At 50.4% G+C, this 12,861-nt stretch overlaps 1 long non-coding RNA gene across 14 annotated transcripts in view; it reads left to right on the top strand.

Moving 5' to 3' along the window:
• The window catches only part of LOC135967907 (uncharacterized), a 114,129-nt gene that overhangs the window by 33,937 nt on the left and 67,331 nt on the right, over positions 1–12,861 (top strand). For 7 of the 14 annotated variants that reach the window (XR_012425056.1, XR_012425053.1, XR_012425065.1 and 4 more), the window contains one exon: positions 3,356–12,233. The exons of 1 other annotated variant lie outside the window; for it this stretch is intronic. This is a non-coding gene — a long non-coding RNA (uncharacterized lncRNA). Of the gene's footprint in view, positions 1–562; positions 737–2,149; positions 12,234–12,861 lie in introns of those variants that run through there. 6 more of the 14 variants (XR_012425061.1, XR_012425060.1, XR_012425054.1 and 3 more) reach the window with 4 other exon arrangements.

Raw genomic sequence — 12,861 nt, 5'->3', positions numbered from 1 at the left:
GTCACCTAAGCACCGAGTACAGCCTGAGAACGCACAACACGCACTCACACAAACTCAGACAGTCAACAGGTGAGATACGGCACATGAGGAGGAAGACAAGATAAATGAGCTTCACTGACACCCCAGATCCGACAAGAAATGACACACGCAGCCTGCTCTGGTGCAGGTGACTCCTGGAAAACAGCCAAGGACAGCATTTGGAGAAGCAGCACCGCAGGCCAGGAGGGTCTGGGGGCTTAAGAAGGGAGGGGCGCCCCGACCAGGTACTGGGGGATTCAGAAGGGAGGGGTGCCCCGACCAGGTGCTGGGGCTTCAGAGGGGATTGGTGCCCCGATCACTTCCTGGGGGCTTCAGAGGCAAGGGGTACCCTGACCACGTGCTGGGACTTCAGACGAGAAGGCACCCCGACCGGGTCCTGGGGGCAGCAGGACAAGCCCAGGGTTCCGTCGTCACTTTTCACTCCCTACTCCCGAATCTCGCCCTGAAGTTGCAGCCAGTCCAGATATTCATTTACCCATAAAATTAAGTATCTGTGAGTAACACAAGCCACTAATCCACACAGATCTGAGTCTACAGATACCTCCCAGAGACGCCACCATCCCTTCTGGTAGAAGAACAGCCCAGGGGCCCACGCTGCTAGGAAGGGAGACTGTCTCCAGCCTGACGCTGCAGAGTCCTCAACACAAAGTCTACCTTCTGGAACCATGCCGTCTCCTACAGAGGCAACTAGGGGCATGTAGGGTAGGGTTTTTTAAAATCTTTTTTTTTCTTAAGACAGAGTCTCCCTCTGTCACCCAGGCTGGAGTGCAGTGGCTCGATCTCGGCTTGCTGCAACCTCTGCCTCTCGAGTTCAAGTGATTCTTCTGCCTCGGCCTCCCGAGTAGCTGGAATTACAGGCGCCTGTCACCGCGCCAGACTATTTTATTTGTATTTTTAAGTACAGATGGGATTTCACCTTGTTGGCCAGGCTGGTCTTGAACACCTGACCTCACATGATCCGCCCGCCTCGACCTCCCAAACTGCTGGGAATACACGAATGAGCCACGGTGCCCGGGCCATATAGCTATTTAAATTTGACTAAAATTAAATAAAATTAGAAGTTCTCATTTACACTTCAAGCATTCAGTTACCCACAGGCGGCCACTGACCAGAGGCTGGTAGAGATGTCACACTCCACACTGCAGAAGGATCTAGGGACGAAATGGCTCTAAGATCATCTCAGAATCTTTATGTTGAAGCTACTGAAGTTTTACTCTGATTATTATAGACATCAGCATTCTCCCACTTAAAAATGTCAGTGCTATTGCAATGATCAGATCTGTGACTTCCCATCAGCTCTTCTCTTCCTGGATAGATAACTGTAGAGCATCTGCACTCTGCCTCCACACTAAGGGGTAGTAGAAGGCTCCGTGTAAAATCAGGGGGAGAAAAAAAAAATGAATCCCTAGTCCGCCTCCCCCCCTACGATTTTGTGAAACTCCTCTTAATATGCAGAATAACTGCCAGAGTTGCAATAAAGAAGCATCCCTTGACCAGGAAGCAGCAGGGAAGCAAGAGGAGGGAGATGCAAAGACCCTCCGTTCCCTCTGGGACCCCAGGCCCAGCCAGGACTGAGAAGGGCCGCACAGCCCGGCAGACCCGCACACCTGATGCGAACCATACACACGGCTTCCCTGGGCCTCGGTCCCCTGCTCTGCCCTCACTGGCCACTGTGGCTCTGGGTAGAGGCAGCTCCCTGAGCCCCAACACCCACAGCCAGTCCCCTCCTTGCAGGTCTCAGCTGTGCTCTCACTGCCTCCCTGACGCTTCTCATCATCCGCGTACCGTGTCCACTCTACCCCACAGCCCTTGCTACCGCCCACCCCACCACGGAGCCAAGCACACAGCAGGTGCCCAAGATGCCCCAGTGGGCGGGCATGCCAGCGTAGGGCTTGGAGTTCCAAGGGCCTCGTCCCGCATACCACCACAAACGCCACGGAGGCTGTGGAAGGGGTCCAGGTTTCAGGCCTGTACTCAGCTTCTCCTGGCCCCCGAGGCCAAGAACCTAGCAAGGGAGCGCAGCCGGAAGCAGGGTCCCAAACCCCCTTCATGCTCCTCAAGAGGAAGGGGGCTTCGGGGCACAACCCCACGAGCGTCTTCCTCCTGCCAGGCTGCCTGTCACAGCCCCGACACCTTCACAGCAGGGAAACCCACTCCTGTGAGGAGAAAACCACCAAGTACAACAGGAGCCACGTCCCCCGCAGCGTCTGCTGAGCCCAATAGCGACAGCAGCAGCCGGGCCCCCACTCAGCACACACCGACTCCGAACCCGCCACGCACACCACAAGGCCGACCATCTTGAAGCTCAGCTTCCACTCGTCAGGGCCCTCTTCCAGGAGAGCTCGGCATGTCTATCTTCCCTGGGATCACAGAAAGGAGTGGGACCCAACCCCGAGTGTGCACAAAGTTAAGCTCCCACTAGCTGTGCAGACAACCTCCCTGGCCCTGGACTGAGAAGGGGCCAAGCGCAAACAGCCATATTTTGCCCGCACAGGTACGGAATTCCGTCAGCTCTCTCAATGAAGTCGTGACAGGTCAACTCCAGGCTCCTCAGTGCTCTGGGGTTCACCTCGGGCCACTGCACCTTTGAAACGTGGCTGTGGACTCCTCTAGGGTGCTCACTTTCACGGCCCATTTCATTCAGACACTGCAGGCCCCTACCGTGATGTCAATACCCAGGACACCCCTGCTGGCATCCTCTGAGATGCTGCTGCAGCTGCAGCTGCAGCTGCAGCTGCTGTGATCTGAGAACAGCCCTGCACAGGCATCAAAGGGAGGACTTCTCAAGTCTCCTCCAGGGGCAGTGACTACCGCTTTGAAAGACGTTGCACTGAATCCTGGGTGAGCCTGGCTTGGTCCGCAATCTAATCCGGGTTGCTGGGGAGACACACTCTGTTGTAATTGACAGAGGCTGTGGGTGGCAGCTCTACCAAGACTGATAATTGCAACTAGTCTGAGATTTACTATCCATACTTTCTATTTGATGTTTCAAAGGAAAGCATCGTGAAGTTCCAGTAGCAAGGAATTTTCTACAATCTATCACATTAAGATACAGCAGAAATGTAGCTAAAATGTTCATAGGGTCTATGCAGAGGAAGAGATGGGTCTATTTCAGGAAAAGTGCTTGCTGGCTTTTTAGAAACATAGTGAAATCCCTGACAAGTAAAAGGTTGTTTATACTTTTTCTTTGGAACAGAGGGAAAGTTCTTTCTTATTATTTGAATACATTAGCTATATTTAAGTGTTCTGGTAGACTGAGTATTAAATATTCAAAAGGAAGTAATTCTGTTCGGTCTATTTCATTCTTTAAATGTAGCTTTCAAAAACTGACAAATACCTGGCCGGGTGCAGTGGCTCACGCCTGTAATCCCAGCACTTTGGGAGGCCGAGGCTGGTGGATCACGAGGTCAGGAGATTGAGACCATCCTGGCTAACACGGTGAAGCCCTGACTCTACTAAAAACGCAAAAAATTAGCCTGGTGTGTTGGCGGACACCTGTGGCCCCAGCTACTCGAGAGACTGAGGCAGGAGAATGGCGTGAACCTGGGAGGTGGAGCTTGCACTGAGCCGAGATCACACCACTGCACTCCAGCCTGGGCGACAGAGCAAGACTCCATCTCAAAAAAGAAAAAATAAATAAAAAGTGGAAAACACCCCATATCTGCCCTGGCTCCGGCTATCTCCATGGAGTGGACAGAGCTTGAGAAAAGCTCACTGTGGAGGCGTAGAAGGCCAGGCCAGGCCAGGCCGGGCCGGGCCGGGCCTTTGCTCAGCAGATGAGCAAGAGGGTCAGCCACCCTAGTGAAGAAGCCCATGTTTGCTATGTTACTGATGATACCCACATAAATTTCTATTTGCCTCCCACACAGGCCTGGGATCTATGTTTGAGCAAGCGACTCATACCAACAGTCCCTCCATGCCATCATTTCCCTGACCTCCCCCAGAAAAGCCAGGCCAGGCAGCGTCCCCACACGGGCACTGGGGCCCAGGAAGATCCTGGTCCTGCCCCTCTTCTCTCTCGTCCCTGCAGCACCCTGGCTTGCTGTGGAAGCCCAGCAGTGCTGGCTGAACCCACGTTCACCTGGGGCATTCAGGAGAAGCCTCTGTGCAGAAATCAACTGGGAAGTAGGATTGTGTGTGCTGGCAGGTCACTCGAATGGATTTGCAGAACTCAGTTTTCAACACAGGTGCGCCACCAAGTCCCTCAAGCCCTTTGTGAGCCTAGAGCCACAGAGCCATTTGCGGCATTCTCACAATCTCTAACAACCCTGCACAGAGGCCCTGTTTTTCCAAAGGACCATATAATTTTCCGTGTAGACAAAGTTTGACATAATGAAATAAAGTGAAGTCACCACTTCTATTTTCTATTAATCCATTCATTCAAACAAGTATCTCTTGAGTATGTGCATCGAATACTGTGGAATTAGGATTTAGTCCATGCCTTCAAGAAATATACATCACAGAAGAAAAGGTATAGCTTGTAACTAACAGTGCTGAACAGGCAAGAAATAAACATCATAGAAGGAAAGGTAGAGCTTGTAACTAACGTCATAGAAGGAAAGGTGTAGCTTATAACTAACAGTGGTGAACAGGACAGAATTTCACAGGCTCATCAGGAGCCACCGAGGAGGAAGCCATGATTCACATCCACCTGCAGTAGATAAATGTTTCCCGGATAAAGTAACTTTTCTACAGTGATATCTGCTCCTTATTGTTTAATCCTGCTCGATAGGGTATTAAATTACCACTTTATGTGCTGCTTATATAAAATACATCATTGTCAGGGGAGGTTATAAAATAATACTTCACACAAGCTTGGGCTGTGAATGGTGTGAGGCAATGAGACGATGTGTTCCCCGTGTTCTCGAGACGCAGAAGGGTCAAGACCCTGCTTCCCTTCTCCTCCCCACCGCCCTGTTCCCAGATGAGGGGTGGAGGCAATGCCGCCGGGCAGTCCTAGAGCTGGCTCCAGGGCCAGGACAGCACGCCCAGACTCTCTGTGCCCCATGTGATAAATACAGACTATGGGGCAATCACCAATTTACCTGGCAGTGGGGAGAGTCCTTCGTCAAAAGCCTGTGCTTCCAGGAGCCAGGACAAAGCAGGAGCCCCTAGGAAAACAGTTCCGGGTGCTCCTGAAACCTGGGCAGAGTCACAGTCTGGCAGGAAGCACCAGTGATGCAGGTGTGCCCAAGACTGGGAGGATGGCCAGATGCCTGGAGACCAGACCGGCCTGCAGGAGATGACCACCTCTCTCTGGTTCATTAGAGACAGACAGTCTGGGCTTCACTTTTGTATGTGGAGTCTCACAGTACAGAAATATCACAAAGGGATTAGACTTCGTATACCCCAATTTTTTTAATTTAAAAAACACAATTATTTCAACTAATTCTAAATCCAACAAAGAAAAATAAATAAGTATATAAACGCATACATCCAAAAAGTAAACCACAATCTCTTTACCCATAGGAGACCCAAAATTTAGTTTACCTTTTCTTCACTATTATCACTTTTTTTTTAAGCCATTACTGAGGTGTCTCCTCACCGCCCCATGAGGAGGTTCATGGGCTCTTCAGGGCTCTTTGCTGTTTCATCGGTTTTTAGATTTAAGGGCAGGATCATTTTCCCACACTTGCTTGCTTCCCTGATCACCAATTTTTCACAAGGACATCATTGTGCCTCAGAAAACCTAGTAACTGAACTTCATTAAAAGTGAAAACAATAAGGACATGTTGGCTGCTATGACAGCATCCTCAGTCACCGAATCTCCCTGGGGGACCACACACACCCCCAATCTCCTTGGAACTCCAGCATGCCGGTATCGCTGTGGCAGACAGGACTGACCTACCCTGGGGGGGCATGAAAGCAAAGAGAAGAGAAAGCAGGTGACTCATTTAGGAAACTTCGGTGATTCTCTCGAGTCACGTTTCTCAAGGTGTCAGGGGAGAGCCACATGCAGGGAACCTCCTTGGCCTGGCAGGTGGCAGACTCCTGGGACCCTCCTCAGACACGTTAATCAGAGAATCTAAAGGCGGGTAGACTCTGAAAAGTATCTGTAAAGGAAGGACTTAGCTCTGCTGTGACCCCACTACACATGGGGTCACGCAGGATGCTGCTTCCGGCGTCCAGTCTCCATTTCACTCTCCTGGGAGGAACACCCGTCAAGTCACAGAGCACGGTCTTCAGCGAACACCTTCCTGCGCGAGCTCCACTGTCTCCCAGCCCTGCAGGAGTAGCCGCCGAGTAGGGGAAACAAGTCTTTGCTCCTGACCCGGCCACCTTGACGCTGGGCATAAGACCAGCACTGCTACGTCTCTGGGGAAAGGAGCGGCCCTGGGCAGGAATGCACTTGGCAGCCCCGGGGAGTGGCCAGGTGTGGACGACCAGGCCTCTGCCCGCAGACACGTCAGCACGGCATCCTGGAGCAGAACTTCCAGCCCAGCTGAGCCTACAGATGGCTGCAGCCCTGGACAGCATCTTCACAGTGACCCGGGGGACTGGGCCAGAGCCGCTCAGCAGGGCTGCCCTGAATTTCCAACCTGAAAAAGCTGCACAGTCGTACGTGTATGTTGCCTTAAGCCCCTAGGTTTTGGGGTCACTTGTCACACAGCGACAGACAGTGGATGTGCACGGACTCCCAAGGCCACGATGGCCTCTGCCGGCCTCACCCGGGCTGTCTCATCTGTTCCCGTGACATCACGTTTCTCAGAGCCAAAGGCTGCCAGGGCCCCCTCTTTTCTTCACGACGTCGTTACAAGCTCACGATACAAACTGAAAATACCCAATATGTAAAATACAACGTATGACGCAATACAGGGTGAACGCGCAGGCACATACACAGGAGAAACAGGCGCATGCGCGAAACAGGTGTATGAACACAGGAACAGGTGTACACGCATGAAAGAGGTGAACGTGTGAAGGTGTACACGCGTCAAACACGTGTGCATATACACATGAAAGCACCAGACATGAAGGGCTGTCTTTGGGAGCCTAGTTTTTAGACATCTCCCTCACCCTTTTACATCTGCACGATCACAAACACAGCACACCACAGTACTGAGGGGGAAGCCCCAGCTTCTCATGGGGGCACATGAGGCTTTTTATTTATGCCACAGGTTGCATCACTACATCCTAGAACTGCAAGGCCCCCCACTGCCAGGACTGAGTCAGGTCCACCCTGTGCTCCAAGGACCAGGCCGCCTGCCAGCCCATAAGGACCTGCCCCTCAGATGGTGCAGCTGCTTCTAAAACAGAGGCTCAGCCCCACCCAGAGACCTGCAGTACCTGTTATTAAATCAAGGCTTGGCTGTGGGTAAACGTGAAGATTTTTATTAAACATGACTCTGGAACATTCAAAGGACCATAACTGAATGCTCCTTTCACAGCCACGGCGTGTCCAGACGCTCATGGAGAAGGCCACGGCGTGGGAACCCACGGAGCCCCGACAAAGCCGACTCGGAGCTGAGTGGCGCAGTTAGCACCGATTTTGTTTGACACTTGCCTTTTATATTCAGATTAAAATAAAAAACAAGACGCAAAAGTAGCTCACATTCTATTTCAATTCTCTATTTTTGTAGTAACTGGGCCCCTTTCCCTCTGCTTTCCCAGCCAAGCGATAAATAGGCCCAGCTGGGATTTGTCAAAGTCTGGACCTCTGTTGTAGAGTAAGTGAGGAGGGTAGGGAGGGGAGCAGGAGTGGTGAGGAGGATTGGGGGATAGGGAGGGACAGAGGAAAGGAGAGAGAGAGAGAAACCCCCGAGGACTGGAGGCAGGAGGGATGCTCCCTGGCAGCCTCAGGTTCCCCATTCCAAGGTAACTGAGCTGGCATCACGCACGCGGTACCGTCATATGACTTGGCTGACACACGCCAGAATGACAACAAAATGCTTGAGGAGAAGACTAAGCACCAGCATCTTCAGATTAAGGTAGTGTCCCGGTTTCACGCTTGCCTTGTATGACATTGTATAAATTGTAAAGATAACACATTTTCTTACCAGCCACGCTGTTCCCCAAATACTAACTATAACAAAGATCAGACAGCATCTGAGTACTGAGCGTGTGTTAAGCCCGGTGAGGTAGGCATCATTTACTTTGCTAGAGAAAGAAACAAGCTCTGAGAGAAACTTCCTGAGGCCAGGCAGCTGTCTCCAAACCCACCTCGTGCCTCCTGACCCTGAAGGTGGAGGACCCAAGTCATTCACGTCAATAATTTACCTACATGTATGTCAGATTGAGATTCAGCCCCCAGATCTAATCATCTCTATGCAGGAATGTGTCAGGAAGGTATACAATTCTATGAGTTCGACCTGGGGGAACAAAGGCAGGCACCCTCGACACAGATGTAGGGCGGAGGTGGGCGCCCAGCGCAGGAGCATGTCCAGCCCTGCCCAGTCACACAGCCACCCTGCCATGCCAGTGCAGGAGCCGCCACCGCGTCTCGGGGAAAAGCAGCTTCTCCTGCACAGGAATCTACCCCTGAAAGTGTGTTCCTGAGAAGGTGTGGACCAACATCTCAGAAATTAGACACCGTGTAACACGCTTATCTATACAGGCTGCCTATGTCAGGGAATCACCAATAATTCCCATCTCGCCATCAATTATTTCTGGTAAATACTGGTTATTCTAAGTTAACTGAGGCAACACAAGAACAATATAATGGAAATGTCAGAGTCAATCAGCTCCATCTGCTGAAGAGCTGGGACTAATGATGAAACCTAAGGAATCCTGGAGAACGCAGCAGGATCCCAGACCCCGCGGACCACCCCAGCCTCCTTCCACAGGAGAGTTAGTCGTGGCGCCAAGGAACGGCTTTCCAAGGAATCTCAGAGGAACTCAAGGTCTTGAAAGTTTAATGGGAATTGAATATTTGCATCTGAGTCACACGAGCACATTAAAAGTAAAATTTCCTCTTTCCACTAGAATTATGAGCTTGCGGCGGCGACACTGGCTGTATCTCATGCTCGTGAGATGTTTGGGCACAGCCGTGCATCTCTGGTGAATCATTTATAATAATATGAAAGAAGTGCTTGGGCCCTCGATCCAGGACCACAGACCCCACCAACGAGGGTCTAAACAGGACAAGCCTCGGCCTGGAGAGGCTGGTGTCCGTGGGGGCTGGGAGGAGCACCAAGGAAACTCAGGGGCAAGCCCCACCCAAGCTCGGCATGTCCTACCCCACGCAGTCGACATCAGCCACAGGGATCTTTTGTTGTTTTTTTGTTCAGGAAGGAACATATTAAAAAGCCCGGGGTCCAGGGCCTGGACTCCTCAAAGCTCTCCACAGAGCCGGGTTAATTGGCACCTTCCGCCATGTTAAAATCAACTATATATGGCTGCTGAGGGCATCTCAGAGCAGGTGTAACGCTGAGCTTTCTTGCTGTCTGGGGAAAGCAGGAATTCCAGGCCTCTGCCTTCCTACCTCCCCAGAGGCTCTAGCCCAGATGAGCTCAACTTCTCCCAGGTAAGGAGCACAGAAAAGCTTCCCACATGCCCCTCAGGTCACACACGAGCGGTGCAGACCCTTGTACCTTGGCACGAGCCCTCCCAGAGGCAGAAGCCCAGCCCTGTGGCCCCGGCCTGGCAGGAGGCAGCTGCTGGGGCCCCTGCTCAGGGTTCAGCACAGCGAGGTCCAGCCACAGCAGGTGAGACATCCACCACCCGGCCATTCATCTTTAACCTAAAACAGACACAGGAATTTGGCAAGGGGTTCCTTCCCCTGACAAACCCATCCTTCCTGTTCTCATCTCTCCCTCCTGCCCCAGTACTGCGCCCAAGGCCACCCAGCACTGCGCCCAAGGCCTGACTCCCAGTTTCACAGGGAATCCAAGACAATTAAGATTTTGAGAAACTGGGAGCTACATAGAAAATGAGTCATTAAAGCCAGTGTCCACTGATCCTCCCCTCCCCACAGCGGAGAACAGTCCTCGGGATAAAACCCACGGGGCAGGGAAGACGCGATCAAGGTGGGCAGGACAGAGGAGCCACAAAGCAGGTGGTTCGGAGAACAAGGCCACGTGAACACAAAGCTAAAGTGCTCAGCGGCTGGAAGACAAAACACAGGAGACAGAAACACTGACCATTTACAAACAAAAGAAAAAAAAAAGCCTCACTCTTAAGAGTCCATCAAGATTTAAGTTCTCAAGTCACAATGTATCAGCACAGACTTCTCATAATGCCTGAAACTTGGCGCAGTAAACACGTGAATCAGTTCTCCCAAGTCCATCGTTTTCTTTGATGAGCCTCTTGAGTCTCAGGCTGGTTTCAAAGTAAGCCCTTCTCTGTTTGTTGATGACTTAATAATTAACATACTTGAAAACACATTGACTTCCAAATTAATCTGCTAATAAAATATTAATTACCACACTGGCTGTCATCCACAGAAAAAAACACAATCACTTTCTGGTTTTAAAAACATTAGAATTCAAAGCCACTTTGCCCATCAGAACAGCCCCTGATTTTGACAAGGGCATTCCAAAGCTAATCTGAAAAACTAGTCCAGGCCATGATCGCTGGGGGGTCGGACTTGCCTCATCACCCCACCTCCCTTCTGGAATTAGACAGAACTTAGACGCTTAGTCTGATGGGAAACATTTACAATCTATTCTCTCCGAAGCTACCTGGAGGATTTCCTCCACATGACAAAGCCTTGGTCTCCACAACCCCTTATCTGACAACTCTCTTAACCAACTGTCAATCAGGAAATTTTCAAATCTACCTATGACCTGGACACCCCTGCTTCCAGTTGTCCCACCTTTCCAGACCAAACCCATGTACATCTTACATTTATTTGATTGATTGTCTTATGTCTCCCTAAAAGCTATAAAACCAGGCTGGGCTCTGACCACCTTGGGAATACGTTCTTAGGATCTCCTGAGGGCAGTATCAAGGGCCATGGTAACTCATTTGGCTCAGAATAAATCTCCAAATGCTTCACAGAGTTTGACTCTTTGCTGACACGGTACCTTTCATGGGTATTCATCGAGGGGACTCACAATCAACCGGAGGCATCAGTTGCCCACTGTGCAGAAGTCTCTGCAGGACTGAGCCTCTGGCACGGGGACTCCAACCCCTGAAGCAGCAGCTCTCCCACGTCCCACGGCCTGATAGACCTGCACCTCCCGGGCTTCTCATTTCAGAGTCTCAGCAACAAATCTACCAAACGTGATCAACATCACAGAATATTCCTCGGGGCTTTTGGCTGTTGTTTCTCCCCAAGTTTACTCTAGAACCAGAATGGCAACACTCGGAACAGGATGGTTCTCAGTCACCGACCCTCCTGGTAAATACACTGTCTCCAAGGCCCTTTCCCGCCAGTCACAGCTTCCTTCATGTCAGGCTCGAAGGCCACCTCCCCAAGAAGGAAACCTCTTCAATCCAGCAACCACAGCTCCTGTTCCCATCTAGAGCTTGTCTGCCAGGAAGGGAAGACTCCTCATTCCAGAGACAGCAGGTGCCACAAACTCAGGGTATTAGCCATTGCGAAGGCAAACACTCATGAAATTAATAGACTTTTTCCTCCTTGGATACTGACGTTTTCTCTTCTGGAGGTCAGCCAAGGCCATCTGCACGAGTCACGAGCGTGATGGCTCCAGCCCCTCCTTCAGTGTCAGGAGTGTGGCTCCACTCTGAGACCCTCCTACATCAGCCAGGCCATGCACCTGTTCCCACGACTGCTGTCAGCGGACTACAGCGATTCTAAGATAGTCAGCAAGCTGACGTTCCGAAGGAAGCATTTTAAAGAAAAATGTGTAAGTTTTATTGCATGAAATCAGCTACATCTTTTGCTACTCCAGAGGCTTGTTTTGCTTTCCTCAAGGTTCTCTACAATGATCCTGACAGTCAAGGTTCCCAGTTACAGGCAGAGGGTTGGGCAGGCCGCGTCTGATGTGTAACACACAGAGGATCCACGTCAAAGGATTTTCCCTGTTCACCAACATCATCAGGACAAACTTTAAACAGTAATAATCTGCCTGTCTGGAAAACTGAGCTCACTTGAGGACTAATGCAACAAATATATTTGACAAAGTTGCAGGTGGACGTTTTAGTGAATGAATCACTATTTCAAGGAGGATAAAGGCTCACTATTCAAAGGCATGTTTTTGTCAAGTTTTCTAATTTCAGCTTCATGCATTTAAATCATGAAGTGAGACTTGTACCTCATACATTAAAGAATCTCTACAAAATAGACAAAATTCCAATTCTGTACCTTCACTCTCATTCTTTTCCATATGTGTACAGATGGTCGTAATTTAAGTTGGCATTCCAACAGGATTTCTAAATTAAACTGTCTTCTACTTTAAACACTACGTGTTAAACATTACACGTGCCATTGTTCAACATTTATAGCAGGGTCTGTATGGCCCGTTTTAAAGATTTCTTCCTCACTAAAAACAAGTGTTTAAACAATAAATGGTCTACTCTAAAATATTCTAGAGACAGAGATACATTTGGAGAGTGGACACACTTAACACAGAAGTCCGCAACATCAAACAGGCACAACCAGCAGTAAGGGTGGAAAGGGCGCCATGTGAGTGCCCCTAAAAACACACACAAGCCTGGCTGCTTAAAAGGAATGAATATAGCTCAACACTCCTATGTGAACATTGATGTGTCTACTGCCTTACAGAATCCTCCTAGCTGAGCTGCAGGAATCTTCTTTGGAACCTTTTCTCACCTACACTGCCTACAGGTGCCCACTGGGCTCCCTGGGCAGTATCATGTCTTTGTTTAGAATATCACACTATTTGGAGGCCTGTTTAATCCCAAGTCAGAGCCTTATCATAACTCAGACACCATCCCTCAGGGCTTGTGGGCCAACTTCGG

The sequence above is a fragment of the Macaca fascicularis genome, chromosome 16, assembly GCF_037993035.2.
Source record: "Macaca fascicularis isolate 582-1 chromosome 16, T2T-MFA8v1.1".
In the NCBI taxonomy this organism is placed as follows: domain Eukaryota; kingdom Metazoa; phylum Chordata; class Mammalia; order Primates; family Cercopithecidae; genus Macaca; species Macaca fascicularis.
The sequence above is the reverse complement of the archived record's forward strand: the minus strand, read 5'-3'. Positions and strand labels throughout refer to the sequence as shown.